Below are 17,902 nucleotides of genomic sequence, written 5' to 3'. Positions count from 1 at the left end.
AAAGTGATGCTGCATTATTAAAAGAATTTTCAAAATTTTCCAAAAATGTTGACAATTCAACTTGCTTTATTGCTATCTTTTGAGCAATATGCTCTAGCACCTTATTATCAATTTTCTTTTTAGCTTTCTTAATAAGTTTCTCTTGACCGGAAGAATCTTCATTAAATTTCTGTACAACCTCTTCTAACTGAATCAAAATGTGTTGAGTAGAATCTACTTCAACATTTATAGCATCTGTAATTATATTCTTGGCATTTTCAATTATTCTATATTCCTTATCCCTTTCTGATCTTAACTGTTTCTGTGTAGCTTTCATCTCTATGAGTTTACTGGCTAACCTCATCTCTTCAATAGTAGCATTGTCATAGTCAATCTTTGGAATCACTATCTCTGTGTCTAAGTCAATGTCTTCTGCATATTCCTTTCCAGTGATCAGAAGTTTTAATGGATGCTTTTGTTTGACTTCTGTGATGACCGGTTTGACCTTAGGTATAGACACAATAGTGGAGATAGAAGGGCTAGCAATAGGAACTGGGATAGGACTCAAGGATTGAATGCTAATAGAAGTACTAACCGGATCAAAAACTGAAACACTTCTCAAAAATGGTATCACACTCGGTAGAGTACCCATAGTAGAGTCTGAACTGATTGTAGTGGAAGTGGATACTGATGATGCTAATGAAAACAAAACTGTAGAACTTACTAGAATTGATGGAGATAAAATTATGGAACTCACTAGTACACTCACTGATGATGAAGGAGCTGAGGAGGCTGGCTTGGTAGCTGAAGAAGTGACAGACAACTTGGTAGATGAAGTGCTTGGCACATCTGTTTCAGATACTTGGAGCTGGGAGGTGGCTGGTGAAGATTGAGCAATTGATGTGACAATTGTGCTCACAATCTCACTTGTAGAAGTTGTCTCCATAGTGGATGTAACAGTCTTTGGTGGAGAGTGAGGAAGGGATGCAATCACTTTTGCTACAATTTTAACTGGATCCTCTTCATATTTTCCTTCCTCGTGTGCTTCTTCCTCCTTGTCTTCTTCCTCTTTTTCTACCATTAGTGCATGTAGCTCTCTTGGAGTAACTGTGATGGATGGAGTGCTATCAAAATCACCACTGTCACTACTGTCATTATCCTTGATTTCAACGGGATCACCACTGGGCTTTTGTAGATGATAGATGTTCTTCCACATATTTGTTGCATAATTTACAACATGCTCAATGTCTTTAATTAAAATCAAACATGTGTGAAATCTAATCATCATTTTACCTTCATGTTTCTTCAGTGCTTCCTTTAATTCTGCTTCAATAAGACTCGATAGAAGATTCCTCGGGGATTGCTCATATATGTCTTTGGGAATTTGGGTGGTTAACTCCCATCTTGGTTGCAATCTCTCCAATAGCTCTTTGGAGATTTGAGAGGTGAGCTAGTCCAGGGAGTATTTCCATTTACCCATCTTATTGAGTACCAGTTCCTCAATCTACATTTTCTCAGCATCAATTCTTGTTTCAAATTTCAATGCCTTGAAATTTGTGATGCCAACTCCCTCTTCCAATTGTTTAAGCCTTTCCTCAAATGTGAGTGGAGGCCTGACAAGTATAGATTCCTTCTTGCCTTTTTTGGTTCTTCTAGAGAATATTGCAGTAGGCTTCTTCTTAGGTTTGGTAATAATTGTCTTACCTTTCTTCTTTGGCGGTTCCTCTTCAGATTCATGTTCTTCTTTTTCTTCGCCTCCTTCTTCTTTTTCATCATCTTCTTCATCCTCACCTTTTCCTTCTGTAAGCATAAAAGGGCCGGTAGCAATTTTCAACTTAGCTATCTTCCTCTTGCCTTTGCTTATAGCCTAGAGTAGCTTGATTTCAAGCTCAATTCTAGCCTTTGCCTCATCATATGTTCCAAAAATTGGTTGCTTTGGGTCTACTGGCTCATTCACCAGTGCTTCAATAATATCCCTAGCCTCATCAATATTAACTTCATAAGAAAGAGGTTTCACCCATGCAACTTGGTGTCTGACTGCCTGAATGTATACTTTATCACAATCAACCACAAAGCATACATCATCTTTGTAGTCTTCAACCAATTTTGGTGGAATTCAGAACCTATTATTCATTCTTTCCTTGAAATCTTCAAAATAATTGTCCAAGATGCTATCAAAGTTTTCACCCATTTCTGCTACAAACTCATTTATTTGATAAAGCATGGGAATATCTTTTCTCCACACTACAGTTCCTTTTGATGGAAAGAATTTTTGAACGTAGAAAAATAAGCAAGTTAGCAAAGAACCAAAATTACAAGGATTGTTCTTTGAATTCCTTATGCTGTCCATGTTCTTGTTCAATTATTTCAACAATAATTCTAACAGGTCAAATTCAAGGTTTTTTTTTACAATTTTGAAGGCCAAATCCACAGCCTCACAGGGTACATTGTTCAATCAACTAGAGCTATAGATTTTGTTGGCAATGACATGAATGCAAAATCTTAGTTCGACATCAAATATAGTGCTAACCTTCAAACCTCTACCATCCCATTCAGCTAGGGTTTGCTTCTGTAACTCATCCCATCCTAGGGTTTTGGTAACCTTTACTTTGTTGAGCATAGGGAGACCCGTGATTTTGTGAATCATCTTCTTTGTGATTAACACTGGCTGCTCTAACCATAGTTGCCCATTGTGCACCCGACTCAAAATATATCTAATCCACTGGGTTTGGAAGCTTCTTGGCATATGCGAGATATGAGTCAAGCCTTTGGTTTCAAGATGCTTATGCTCGAGTTTCAAAGAGCCATCAACACTCATTTCTCCTAGGGCATTGTCATCTCTAGGTTTCCAATCTCTTGAATAGAACATTTAAAATGTGTACAAATATCATTTATAAGGAGTACCTTTGGTGGAATTTGAGATTGAGCACCGTTAGGGTCAAGTGATTTTGCAATGGCCGGAACAATTTTGAAGGTGGGCGCTTTCCATTCTATACCCTTTACCAGCATCTCTGAACCCTTCTTTGCCTTGGTGCCGCTACTGCTCCCCGATGCCATTGATGCTCGATAAAAGATAGAAATTTTTTGAACAAATCTTTCACTAGAAAATCGCTTGGAATCGCTCAAAATTGGTTGAATTGCACCTGAAAATTTCTTAGCTCTGAAATCGTGATGAAGAATGAAATCAAATTCTACTCTTTTGATGAAAATTTTGTCATTAATGCTTGGTACGAAGGTAGCTGAGATGACATAGTGGTTGACAGGTTGTCATTCACTTGCTCAGTAGAAGCTTACAACTCAGTGATTGAATAAAACTTTTGTTGCTCCCAATCTAGCTTGGCAAGGTCTCCAACCGACTTTCCTTGGTAGATGCGACTCAGCGAAAGACACACTTTCTTTGATCTTTGTGTGTCTGGAATACTGATTTGATCATTTTGCTTTCTTTGTATTTTGGAACTGCTTGAGATATTACTAGAAGATGCAATTCCATATGGAAATGTTGGAGTCACCCACTTCTTGAGTGACATTTCCATTGTTTGAACTATCTTGCTCGATAGATTTTGGAATCCACTTTTGCCTCATCTACTTCTGAATGTTATCAGCTTTAGTTTTCTTTTCATCTTCAATTCTTCTTATGTTCATGTAGTTTTTAGCTATATGACCGAGTTCAGTGCATGTATAACATCTTACAGTAGTGTCCTTCTTCCTTAGGTGATGTCTTGCATAGTCTTTGCCAATGTGTCCATATTCTCCATAATAATGACATCTGCACCAGGTATTGTAGTCCCATCCAAATATTGCTTTAATAAGTTGTTTAGCTAGATTGAATGATTTGGATCTACATTGGAATGCCTTGTGACCATGCTTCTTACATTTGTGACAATTTCCTTCAAACTTTGATTTCTCCTTGCATTCATTAGCTTTATGACCATGCTGACTGCAATTGTAGCATTTACCATTGAATTTACCTTTTCCGTTGCTCCAACACTTGTTTGATGTGTGACCTAGCTTACCAAAATGATTGCAAGTAGGTCTTTGATTCCTTTGAGCACCTTGTTTGGAGGTTTCACCTTCTTCCTTATAACCAAGTCTAGCTTTACCTTTTTGTCTATGAAGATTCTACTCACTTTGTTGATTTAATTGAGTCATATCTTCTTGAGATTTCATCATTCTCTCATTGACTTTCTTTTCAGTGATTAAGTCATTTTCAAAACTTTCATTGATTTGTCTTTCAGATCTCAAGTCACTTTGTAAGCTTTCATTGATTTTTCTTTCAGCGATCAGATCATTCCTCAGGCTTTCATTTTCAAATCTCAGATTCATAATTTCTTCATTTGCATTAGATAGTTGATCCACAAGATCTTCATGCTGGAGGGATTGATTATTTCTTGCCTCTAAGTCTTTAGTTGCCTTGTTTCTCTGTTCTAAAACTTCACATAGCCTGATTGATTGAATTTCTTGTTCTCTTTTAAGCTTTCTTACCTCTTCCTACAGAGAGCCATTCTTTGCTAGGAGTTCCTTGATAGCCTCATTTGCTTCATTTGAGCTACTTGATGGTAAAAGATCTTCAATCTTTTCTTCAACATACTGATGGTCATTCATTTGTCTTGCAAGTTCCTTCCTTCTCTTTAGGGATTGAGAAAGATGCTCCTTTGCTTCTTTGAGTTGAGCCATGGCCATTTCTAGATCTAGCTTTTCATTTTCAATAGCTTTGTCAAGTCTGAATATCTCCATTGTTCTTGATCTTTGCTCAAGCTATCAAACTTTATCTTGAGAACCACAAAGCTCTGATACCAATTGTTGGAAATATTCAAGATATGATAGGTTACTGAGAGGGGAGGGGTGAATCAGTAACTTCAAAACTTTAAAACAATTTAGCACTTTAACCATATATACTATTCTCCATTCATTCATCTAATCTACTACATATATGAGAGAACAGACACTTATAACACATGTACATAGTGATTTGGTGACCCAGAAACTTTCCAAATAGAAAGTAAAACTAGGGTGGGGATGATACCCACAAAATTTCGTTACTGCAGTATGAAGTTGGCCTATTAAGGCTTACATTGACCACTTCTGGTGATCTACCTTGTTAGGAGAGCAAAGGACTACTAGGTCCACCTTGTTAGAGGATTTATAAATGTACACTGAAGTATGCACTCTGTTAGGAGATTTATACAAAAAACTGTTAAGTCTACCCTGTTAAAGGATTTACAAAATTGATTCACCTATTAGGATGAAACAATGAATCTACTTACAAACTTGATTGCTGATTAGATCCTTGAAGTATAGATCACCTCTTGTGACTGATGAATCTTTATTGTTCCTTGTTGAACTTGCTGAATATTCTACTATACTGCTGATTCACATTTATTCACCTCAAAATGTTACATGTCCATTCCTTGATGCTCTGATTGATATTTCATACATCTTGAAAATGATATAATACACTAAATATATATCATTTCAATAATTACAGTTGCAAGGTTGGCCAAAACACAAGTGAACAAAACATTATTGAGTCGGCCCAATAGTAAATAACTTGGCTTCTTCATGCTAACTTGGTGACCTTCTGATACTTGGCATCCACTGCATTACTCGGCATCGTCATGCATTCGGTAGAAGTAGAAGCTTGGTCCATACTAACCACACATTGTAGCTTGGAACTCGGTAACCATTGGAGACTCGATAAATATAGTGTCATTCGGTAAGAACTGAATCTTTCATTTACCTTGATTTCACTCGGTAAACACTACACTTCCATCACTCGGTAAACGTTACACTTCCATCACTCAGTAAACATTACACTTCGATCGCTCGGTAAAAATTACACTTTGATCACTCAGTAAACATTACACTTCCATCACTCGATAAGCACTGGATTCCCATGACACAGTCTGACTGCTCAGTAGATACTGAGATGCTTGGTTTAAACTGTGAAGCTCGGTGTAAACTATGAAGCTCGGTAGATACTGCTAGGCTGCACACCCTCTTGGTAGCTTCATGAATGCTCGGTATGAACTACTTAAGTGATGAACCTACAAGGTAACCACTGAATGCTCAGTATAAACTGTAGATTGAGTGATGCACTCAGTAATCATTCAGAATTGAGTAAGTGTTGTTACTAATGACAATAATAACTTAATGCCAACAGACTTCAATATGGTAGAGTACCCAGATGATAGAATCTAGTCTTGTAATCTTAAGTTGAGCAATTGAGAGTTTTAAAAGTGGTTCTATTGTTGGAATAAAATGGGATTTATAGACCCTATCAACGATAAATTTTCAAGCCATAAACAAGATTGGTACACCATGTCTTACAATAGTTAGAGGCTAAAAGGAAACTCAACAAGCTTGATAGGCTCTATTTATCTCCTAATCTTGAAATAGTTCAAGCTTCTTTAGGATAGAGTGTTAAAATTTACTATTCCACTACGCTTTCAAACCATTTTCCTATCATTTTCTCAATTAAAAATAATTTAAAAAATTCATGTTTTTAGTATGTCCACCTATAAAATTTGTGAAAAATTAAATATACATTAAAAAATTAGTAGAATTTTTTTGGATAAAGTAAGTGGTGTTATCTAACTTCTGGCTAGAGACATTAAATTAATTCCATAAAAATAAGCATTTTAGGAGAATCACACAATATACTATGTTATGTGTTTTCACAAAAAATAAGGACCACCTTTTGTGCTCCCATTTTTGAGGCCCTTAAGCTCCACTATTTAAAAATAAAAAATAGTAACTTTTAGGAACTAGACCAAGAGAACTAAAACTCTTGTTCTTGTTGCATCTTGAATTTTCTTGTCAAAGTTTACAATTTGTCGATTTCACAAAAAAAATTGGCATCTTAAACATCCTTATATGACCCCCATCTTACTGCACCTTGGATTGCAATGGATGATGTGATTCAAAGGTGTGCAAGCATGTTGTATCAAGTATCAAGAGAAGAGGTATGAATCAAGTCTATTGATATAAAGAGTTTATGGACTTCATTGGATCTGTATTGGCATATCAAAGATGCTATAATTAAGTTGATTATTGTCCACAATGGAAATTAGTCCATCTTATGGTTATCTCCCTTACTAAAAAAATTAGTTTTCTTCTTCTTCTTCTTAGGGTTGTTACCCTTTTGTCTCTTTGAGCAATGAGTTATAGGAAGTATTCTTCAATGCATGTGCATTCCCCTTCTACCTTTAACAAGAGATATATTCTAGTAAATTATCCAGTGAGTTTGATCACCACCATATTGTTTCCCCTAATAGGATTTTGCAAAAAAAGGGGTTATGATGTTTCTATGTTTTGTGTATCCATGTTTATCTTTTAGTGCAAAGGTCCTATAGTGGTGTATTATCAAAAGCATAAAGTTTAACTACACAATCAATTCACCCTTGTCTTAGTTGTGAATGTTGCATTCATAAAAATTGGTATGAAAACTTCATTCTCTTTTGGAATCTTAATGACTTAGAGGAGATCTATGATGTTAGCCTTTATGAAGGATAGTCAAAAAATTTATGGAACCAAATATACACTATGGAAAGAAAGAATTATTACAAATTTGATATGCATGGGAATGTTGTGTTGGGAGACCACAAATAAATATTACAAACCTCCTAATCTATCTAATTCTACTTTTGATAAAATGAAGGAATTTGGAAGAGTATGTGAGATAAGGAAGTATTATACAATGCCTTATCAGATCCTGAATATTCTACTATTATTAAATTTAAGATTTCTCACAAGATATGGGTGAAATTAGAATTATTACATAAAGGACACATAATAAAGTGAAGATGAAAAGTCTAAAATGGAAGCTTGAATATCTAAGGATGAGTGAAAATGAGAATATTAATAATCATGTGCAAAAAGTGATAGAGCTTATTCATAGAATCAGATGTGTTGATGGAACCATGGAAGAAGATGAAATAGTATCAGAGATACTAAGATCCATGCCACCTTCTTATAATAATAAATTTGATGCAATTGAAGAAACTAGAAACTAGAAATGTGTCTAAGGAGTGGCACTCTCAAGATCACTCACTTGTAATTGATAATGGTGAAGCACTGCACAAAGATGTGAGAAGGAGGTATATTGATGCAGAGGTGGCAATGGAATATGGTGGATCCAAGGTCCCAAATACAAACTCAATCAAATGCACAATTGAATCTAGTGACCAAAAGTGCCTTCAATAAGTGAAATGGTAAATTATCCACCAACAAGTCTTATGATGTGATCCAATAACCCTAAAATATTCAATCCAAGGTACTTGAATAGGTTTCAGACTTTCTTCAATAGTTTAGACACCAAAACTTTAATATTTCTCAAACTAGGCTAAATAGCATGCCTTGTAGCAACAACAATAGTAATAAGGACTTTTTTACAACTTTTCCCAAAACACCAGGAAAATAGATTATATTTTTGAGTACCCTTTATGGATTTCTTTAACATACCAAAAGTATAAGGTAGGTTTCTTTGGACGGTATATGACTTTTTTTTCACTATTTCTCAGATTTTTAAGGCCTAATCCTCATGCATTTACAAAGGAAGTGCTAACCATTCAAACTCCCAAGCTCCAAATCTTTTCATAGTGTCATAAATAGGTTCAAATCAAAGAAATATGAAGCCAATTTGACTCCAAGAGGCTTCTAGGTACCAAAGCCCCAAATTGTGCCCTCAAAACCCTTAAATCTAGGGCTTCCTCAATGTCACGCTTCCCAAAGTTTCCTGCAACAAATAAAGGTTGGAACATCTTGTATACAATATATATATACACATTCCATCCTAAAATAGTGCCCTTGTTTGGCCAAAACTCTCTAACCTTCAACCTATCCTCCAAATTCACTTAGTTTCTTAGTCTTCTTATGGTGATTACCACACAAATTGATCAAACTTGCGTTTCCAAGATTAGTAAGATGTTATACATGTTAAATGGATTTCGATAAGATGCCATTCTATGAGAATAAGAGTGCTAAATTCATAGAATGACATTCATAGTATGAAATCCACACAAAAATGTCTAAAAATACAATTTTCCAAACACTGAACAGCACAGAAATGATGAACAACAACTGTAGTAGGGTTTTAGAACATGAAATAATTCAAATAAGTGAACAATGAATGATCAAAACATTGTACAAGGCTATCCAATCAGTAAGAACTTTGAATCATACCAAAAACCCTTTAACTTTGCAAGAAATCAAATTTTTTCATTCAATTTGCGGTAGCAATCCATACAATGGATTCTCTTGCCATACAATGGACTTGTGAAACATTTAATAAACTCCTATCAACTACCCCAAGTAATCTAAATTGGTTGGATGGTTTAATTTGGCTTAAAAGCAATTAAGAAACTAATTCCCTCCTAAATGTCCATGACCGTTATAATTTGAAAATTCAAATTTATAACTTTGTAAGTTTTGAATTTTTTGAAATTGCTAAGTGCTAAAACTTTACCAAATCATAAAAATGGACTTATTAACCTATTAAAAATACTAGTTTACCCTATTTGAAACTTTTAACTCTTAATTCTATCCTAGGCTCCAATTTTAGTCCTAAGGCTTGTTAGGCCTTTTTATTGCAAAGTTATTACATAGATTAACCTTATAGGTCATTATAGGCTCCAAAATAATCCAATTTATGTCATTGGATGTCTTCATGTTCATTGATGGCTTTTTGATCTCCAAAGGTTTATTGAATTCCTTATGTGCTCTAGGTGCCTCTACACGATGTTCACCAGCTTTGAAAGGATTCTTGTCCCAAGAATCAGTCCATGCAATAAATGTCTAAGTCTAAAGCTTTAATCCACTATTATGGTGCCTTGGGGAAGGAATGAAGTCCCCTAAGGTCATTGGCCTTCTCTTTGAACCTACACACACTTTGTGAAAAGCATTAGTACTAAAAAATTTAGGTGGAGGTTCATGGTACAGAGGCACCTAGAGCACATAAGGAGTTCAATAAACCTTTGGAGATCAAAAAGCCATCAGTGAACATGAAGACATCCAATGACATCAATTGGAGTATTTTGGAGCCTATAATGATCTATAAGGTTAATCTATGTAATAACTTTGCAATAAAAAGGCCTAACAAGCCCGAGGACTCAAATTGGAGTCTAGGATAGAATTAAGAGTTATAAGTTTCAAATAGGGTAAACTAGTCTTTTTAATAGGTTAATAAGTCCATTTTAATAAATTGGTAAAGTTTTAGCACAATTTCAAAAAATTCAAAGTTACAAAGTTATAAATTTGAATTTTCAAATTATAGCGGTCATGGACATTTAGGAGGGAATTAGTTTCTTTATTGATTTTAAGCCAAATTAAACCATCCAACCAATTTGGTTTAGTTGGGGTAGTTTATAGGAGTTTATTAAATGTTTCACAAGTCCATTGTATGGCAAGAGAATCCATTGTACGGATTGCTATAGCCAATTGAATGAAAAAATATGATTTCTTGCAAAGTTAAAGGGTTTTTGGTATGATTCAAAGTTCTTACTGATTGGATAGCCTTCTACAATGTTTTGATCATTCATTGTTCACTTCTTTGAATTCTTTCATGTTCTAAAACCCTACTACAGTTGTTGTTCATCATTTTTGTGCTGTTTAGTCTTTGGAAAATTGGATTTTTAGACATTTTTGTGTAGTTTTCACACTATGAATGTCATTCTATGAATGTAGCACTCTGATTCTCATAGAATGGCATCTTATTGACATCTATTTAATATGTACAACATATTACTAATCTTGTAAATGCAAGTTTGATGAATTTGTGTGGTGATCACCATAAGAAGACTAAGAAACTAAGTGAATTTGGAGGATAGGCTGAAGGTTAGAGAGTTTTGGCCAAACAAGGGCACTATTTTATGATGGAATGTGTATAGATATACTGTATACAAGGTGTTCCAACCTTTATTTGTTGCAAGAAACTTTGGGAAGCATGACATTAACGAAGCCCTGGATTTAAGGGTTTTGAGGGCACAATTTGGGGCTTTGGTACCTAGAAGCCTCTTGGAGTCAAACTGACTTCATATTTCTTTGATTTGAACCTATTTATAACACTATGCAAAGATTTGGAGCCTAGGAGTTTGAATGGTTAGCACTTCCTTTGTAAATGCATGAGGATTAGGCCTTAAAAATATGAGAAATAGTGAAAAAAAAGTCATATACCATCCAAAGCAACCTACCCTATCCTTTTGGTATATTAAAGAAATCCATAAAGGTTACTCAAAAATATAATTTATTTGCCTAGTGTTTTGGAAAAAGTTGAAGAAAAGTCCTTATTACTGTTGGTGCCGTTACAAGGTATGCTATTCAGCCTGGTTTGACGAATATTGAAATTTTGGTGTCTAAACCATTGAAGAAAGTCTGAAACTTGTTCAAGCACCTTGGATTGCATATTTTAGGGCTATTGGATCACATCATAAGACTTGTTGGTGGATAATTTACCATTTCACTTATTGAATGCACTTTTGGTCACTAGATTCAATTGTGGATTTGATTGAGTTTGTATTTGGGACCTTGGATCCACCATATTCCCTTGCCACCTCTGCATCATATACTCAATAAGGAGAACCTTATCTCTAATGTATTTTTGTAAATTAGAAATAAAATATGTTGAATATCATGATTTGTCACATGATAATATATTTGAGCATATAATTATTTTTATATGTTGGTAAAGCTACCAACTTTCTCTTTAACATCATGTTTCCAATGCATTAAGTCAAGCTAATTTGAGGACAAATGTTATTTTAAAATTGTTTCATACAAGAATTAGCAACTTTTTGAATTGTTAGAACAAGTGGGTAAAAATAAATATCATTGTAAATAATTTCCCATAAAGGTACACATGAACAACATAGGCTTTGTTGATCTCTCTAGTTTTGTTGTCTATTAGTGTTAAACACCTAGTCATATAGAAGGAGGAGTGGTCGGTCATCACTGTGACCAAGTCACTCTATATAGGTCGAGTCATGTATTTGTAAAGATTTGTAAACAATCTTGTATATGTCGAGCTCTATAGGAGCTGAGAGATTCTATGGTCATTGAGTATTCCTATTCAAGCCAAGTTTAGTGAATGTTGAGCAAAACAAAGAAAGTGGATGCTGAGTCATATAAAAGGTGCCAAGCTAGGTGAGGTTGAGTGTTAGTAGGAAGAACAATTATGATTGAGCATAAGAGACAATATGTGCTAAGTAACACAGTTTGTACAAGAATTTCTAAAATGACACAAACTTTAAGGTAAACCATTTTGAACCGATATGCAAATAAAATTTAATGATCTTAGAGTTTGTTACAGAGCTTGTTATGCATTTTGACGTGGATCATCGATCCAAATGATGTAAAGATTGTTGACCTTATGGTCAAATCATTTTTCTATTAGTGACTTAACACTTAGTCAGTTGGTTTCAGTTGCTATCGAGCTTATCATACTGCTAGCTATGCAAACCAAGTGTTTTAGTTGCTACCAATCCAATCAGTTTGATTGTAGTTCATGTCGAGCTTTATAATGTCTATTGAGCATCTAAGACAAAATATAGTGTTTTTTGAGGTTTACATTGTCTACTATGCATATGAGGCAAAGTATAGTGTTGACCGAACATTTTAGTGTCAAACGAGTCTACCAAGTTCTTCAGTGTTCGCCAAGTCATCCAGTGTTGATCGAGTTCCTGTTACCCCAAGTGATCAGTATGGATTGAGCATCTACATCAACTGAGTGCCAGAGCTTTTCGAGTATTGACAATTGTTTCTGAGTGTTAGAACATCACCCGAGTAGTCTTCAGAACCCGAGTTATAGTAGTGAGTTGACTTTGCGAAGATTGTTTGAATTTGGTATTCTGGCCGACTCTAGAAGGTAATTAATTGAATTGGTATATATATGCAATATATCTTTTCATATCCAATGTAATGATATCAAACAATAAAGAAACAAATAAGTGCAAATTAAGAAGGCTACAAGAAGTATAAGGAAAATTAGAGTCTTGTCTATCACAGTTAGATGATCATTGTATTTTAAAGGAATCTCATTCAGCAAACTGAGTTGCAGATTAGAGATCAGCCACTGATTCATCCAAATAGGTGCATCAGCCAAATCCTCTAACCAGGTGGACTTAACAATCTTTTCCAAATCACCTAACAAAGTGCATACTTCATTGTATGTTGTAAATCCTTTCACAAGGTGGACCTAATAGTACTTATTTCTCCTAACATGGAAGATCATCAGAAGTGATCAATTGTAAGCTTTAACAGGTTAACTTTATACTGCAGTAATAAAGCTTATGGGTATCACCCCCACCCCAGTTTTACTTTCTATTTGGAAGGTTTATGGGTTACCAAATACCATGCCAAGTGTTATGAATGTTTTATTGCTTTCAGTCTTTCATGCATGCAATTATATAAGATTATATGGTGAATGTTTAATTGGTCAATTAAAGTATAAGTTTTATCGATTCCTGATTTAGCCCCCCACCCCCCTTCTTAGTCATCCAGTCTATACTACATTTAAAAAAATTAGTATCAAAGCATTGGTTCTCACATCAAAAGTTTGGCAGCTTGAGAAACGATCAAAAGCAGTGGAAGTCTATAGACTGGAGAAAGCTATTAAAAATGAAAGGTTGGATCTGCAGTTGGCCATGGATCAATTCAAGAGAATGAAGGAGCAACTCTCTAAACCCATGAAAAGAAGAAAAGATCTTGTAGCATAGATGAATGAAAATCTCTTCATTAAAGAAAGAATTGAAGACATTTTTCAAGAAAGAAGTTCAAATGAAGCCGATGCATCAATCATAGATCTACTTGAAAATAATCTTACTCTTCAAGAAGAAGTCAAAAAGTTGAAAAGAGAACAAGAAATTCAATCAGCTAGAATGTGTAAAGTAATGGAACAAAAGGACAAAGCCAAAGAAGAAATAGAAGAAAAGGAAAATGAAATTAATCAACTATCTCTTCAGCAAACAAATCAGATTGATCAAATCAACGATGAAAATCAAGAGCTTATCAACTTGAGGAAAAAGAATGAAAGATTGCAGAATGACCTCAACATAGAGAAGCAAATCAATGAGATGATGATAAAATCTCATGAAAGCATGAATTAATTGAATGAGAAAACTCAATTTAGACATAAAGCCAAAGCTAGATTAAGATACATAGAAGAAGGTGAATCATCTCATCAAGGAGCTCAAAAGAATAAAAGACCTACTTGTAATCTTTGTGGAAAGGTAGGACATACATCAAACAAGTGTTGGAGCAAAGGTAAATCAAAGTCCAATGGAAAGTGTTACAATTGCAATAAACTAGGACATAGAGCAAGTGAATGCACAGAGAAACCTAAGTTTGAAGGAAAGTGTCACAATTGGAACAAACAAGGGCACAAATCTTTAGAATGCAACATGAAGAAATGGAACCCAACAAAAGATATTATCAAAGCTATATTTGGTTGGGATTACAACACATGCTATAGAGGTCACTATTGTGGTGAGTATGGGCACATTGGAGAAAATTGCATAAGACGTCACACAAGGAAGAGAGATACTACAAAGAGATGTTTTGTATTTAAAAAAAAATGGACATCTTGCCAAGAACTATATAAACCGAGGAAGAGTTGAAGATGGAAAGAAAGAAAAGGTTGACAATATCAAAAGTCAGATGAGGTTGCAATGGGTAAGGAAATCTCCTGAGTGTACAAATCAGAGTAATGAAAGTGTTGACACCCAAGTCAATGAGTTGGGTGACTCAACCATTTAAACCTAGTTATCTATGGAGATTACTGGAACTATGATTCAGAAGGTGATATCTCACATCAATTCCAGTTAGCAAGCAGAAGATCCATATTAGCATTTTAGATGCACAACGATCATTGAGTTGGATGACTACTGAAGTAATGTCCAAAACCTTACCGGGCATGGTCAAGTTGCAAGACCTAACCAAACTTGGTTGCGAATGGCAAGATCAAAGTTCATGCCGAGTCAAAGACTTTTTCGAGATGAAGACTCTACTGAGTCAAAGATTTTGTCGAGTTGACAACTCTACTAAGTTGAAAGTATCTTCCAAGTATTGAAGACTTAGCCAAGTGGAGGACAACATGTCACCAAGCGAACTGTTATATGATGCATTTATGGAAACTTGAAGAGAAAATTTTGTTAAAAGGGGAAATATAAGGTTATTTTTTCACTACAATTTTTAGAGCAAATAGAGTGAAGAATATTCCAGAGCCCCCAACGATTCAAAGAAATTTCATCAAAGTTCTTTCGGCATTTGAAGTTCTACCAATCAGTGTGACATCCTCTAGCAACAAAGTGAAGAAAGGTTTAGAGATGTTGGTTTGAGGAGTTAATTGAAAAGCCCTAGGATTCAAATTAAGTTTGAAGATTGCTAAAGAACTTGATCCAGGTGGAGCACAATCTTGTATTCCTCCTAAGGTACTCCTTATTCATGATATTTGGTCATATTAACACTATTCAATTCAAGAAACCAAGCATACAATGAGATGTGTATGGATGAGAGTTTGAAACTCGAGCACAAGCATTTGGAGATGAAAGGTTCAACACATATCCTGGATATGCCAAGAGATTTCCAAGGGAAATTGATTAGGTTAATCCTTAGTCAAGTTCATGAAATTCATTTTTGGTTGGATCAACCTATTCAGATCACCAAGAAAATGATTCATAGAATTAGGGGTTGCCAATGTTGAACAAAGTGAAAATCACCAAAACCAAGGGTCGGGTCAAACTGACAAAGAGGACTCTTGTCGAGTGGGATGGCAGAGTCATGAAGTTGAATGGTGTAACTGACATGGAGATCAAGTTTAGCATCCATGTCATTTCCAACAAGATCTACAACTCGAGTAGATTGAACAATGTTTTGTGTGAAGCTGTTGACCTAGTGTTCAAAGTTGTGAAGAACAACTTATATTCCAACCTTGTTGAGCTACAACTCAATCAGCTAAGAAAGAACATGGAAAGAATTTAGTTGACAAAGAATAATCCATATAATTTTGGATCTCTATTGACTTGTTTATGAGGTTAACATAGATGACACAAGGGATATAATTGAGGCTATTTTAAATGAGCAAGTAGACCCCAAGGCACTGTACTTTGGTACCTATGAGGAATCCAAGGCTAGGATCTCATTGGAGATCAAACTTACTTAGGCTATGAAGATAGGAAGAAAGCAAGTTGAAAAGATTCTAAAAGAAACCATGAAGTCCAACTCTCCTCTTCTGCTAACAGAAGGAAAGGGAGATGACATTGAGGAAGAGGCAAAGGAACCTATAGAGGAGGGAAAATCTAAGGAGGAGGAACCACCCAAGAAGAAAGGGAAGATTATCATAACCAAACCTAAAAAGTCCTCCCCTATTGTATTCACCAGAAGATCAATAAAATCTAGGAAGAAGTTGAAATTAGGTGATGATGATGAAGAAGAAGATCAACAGATAACATTAAGGAGATCAACTGTCACCTTTGAACAAAGATTGAAAATAATTCAAGATGGTGGAGGTATGTCTGATTTCAATTTTTTTAAGTATGAAATAAGGACCAAGGTAGAGCAGAAACAAATTGAAGAAGCCCTAATGGCTAAAATGGCAAAATGTAAGTATTCTCTAGAGGAACTGACAAAGAAAGTTCTTGATATCCTATTGAAGATAGTAACACATCATTGGGAGAATGCATTAAATTTTTTCAAGGAAATCAAAGAACAAACTCTCAAACAACTTATGCCAAGTCTATCTGACAAGGAAGTGAAGGAATCATTGAAGGAGAAAGAAACAACACTAATCCCTAGATTTAATACATTCTTGATCCTATCAAAGACATTAAAATAGTTGTGAAGTCTAACAAAATTGCATGGAAGAACATCTATGGTTTGCACAAGCCTAGTAAGGAGGCTATGCAAATAGATGATGAAGTAAATGTTGAGAAAGATGATAAGGAAATAAATGATGATAAAATTGATGATATTGATAATGTAGAAGGAGATGATGCAAAGGATGAAGAGGATAAAAAAGAAGCATGAGGTGATCTTCCTAAAATTCAAAGTATTGAAGACTTAGATCCTAAAAAGATAGTAGCAAAGGTAATGACCTCCCTCCTTCTCTCTTTGAGCAAAGCCTTACTGCAATCCATCTTAGAGAAGGCTACTACTAAGTTAGTTGAGGTAAACACTTCTTCTCCAAGCACCCAACTTACCATTAGAGAAATACTATCAAGTGTAATGATGAGTGAAGCTTCCATCACTTCATTTATCAAGTCACAAGCTCAAATCATCTCAACATCAGTGTCACAACCAACATTAGTAAGTTTTCCTATTATATCTATTATTGGTACTATTTCTACTATTGTTACTTGATCTATTGTTTCTACTATGGAAAGTGCAATGATAGTTGAGGTTAAGCCTCAACCAAGCATTGAAGTTTTGAAGAAAGACAAGAAAATTATTCCTTCAGTTATTCATAAGGAAAAGGGTAAAGAGGTAAAAGCCTCTATTGAAGAAATTGATCTAGAGGAGGATATTGTAATACTAGATTGGGATCTTTCCAATCTAACTCTTGATCAAATGGATACCCTTGGTGAGCTATAGAAGAAGAGGGCAAAATAGAAAATGATCAGAGAGGAGAAGAAAAAGAAGAATCAAGTTCTTGTAGACATCAATAATAAATTTGTTGATGCACTGAACATTGAGGTTGATGATAAACAACCAATTTTGGATCAACTTGTTGACATTGTTCAAAAGTATAATGAGGAAGTCGATGGACAAGCCAAACTTTTGCAAAGGGCAGAAAGGAAGTTTGAGAACAACATTTTGGAGAAGGTAGCTCAAAGAATTGCCATTGACCAAGTGGAGTTGTCTACCATTCTTGCTACATTTGAAATTTTTGTAAATTATAATGTTGTTTCCTTATTTGTGAAATTGAGTGATACATCTA

This window comes from Cupressus sempervirens, chromosome 5, assembly GCF_028749045.1.
Source record: "Cupressus sempervirens isolate cs-2001-9-10 chromosome 5, ASM2874904v1, whole genome shotgun sequence".
NCBI classification, from domain to species: domain Eukaryota; kingdom Viridiplantae; phylum Streptophyta; class Pinopsida; order Cupressales; family Cupressaceae; genus Cupressus; species Cupressus sempervirens.
The sequence above is the reverse complement of the archived record's forward strand: the minus strand, read 5'-3'. Positions refer to the sequence as shown.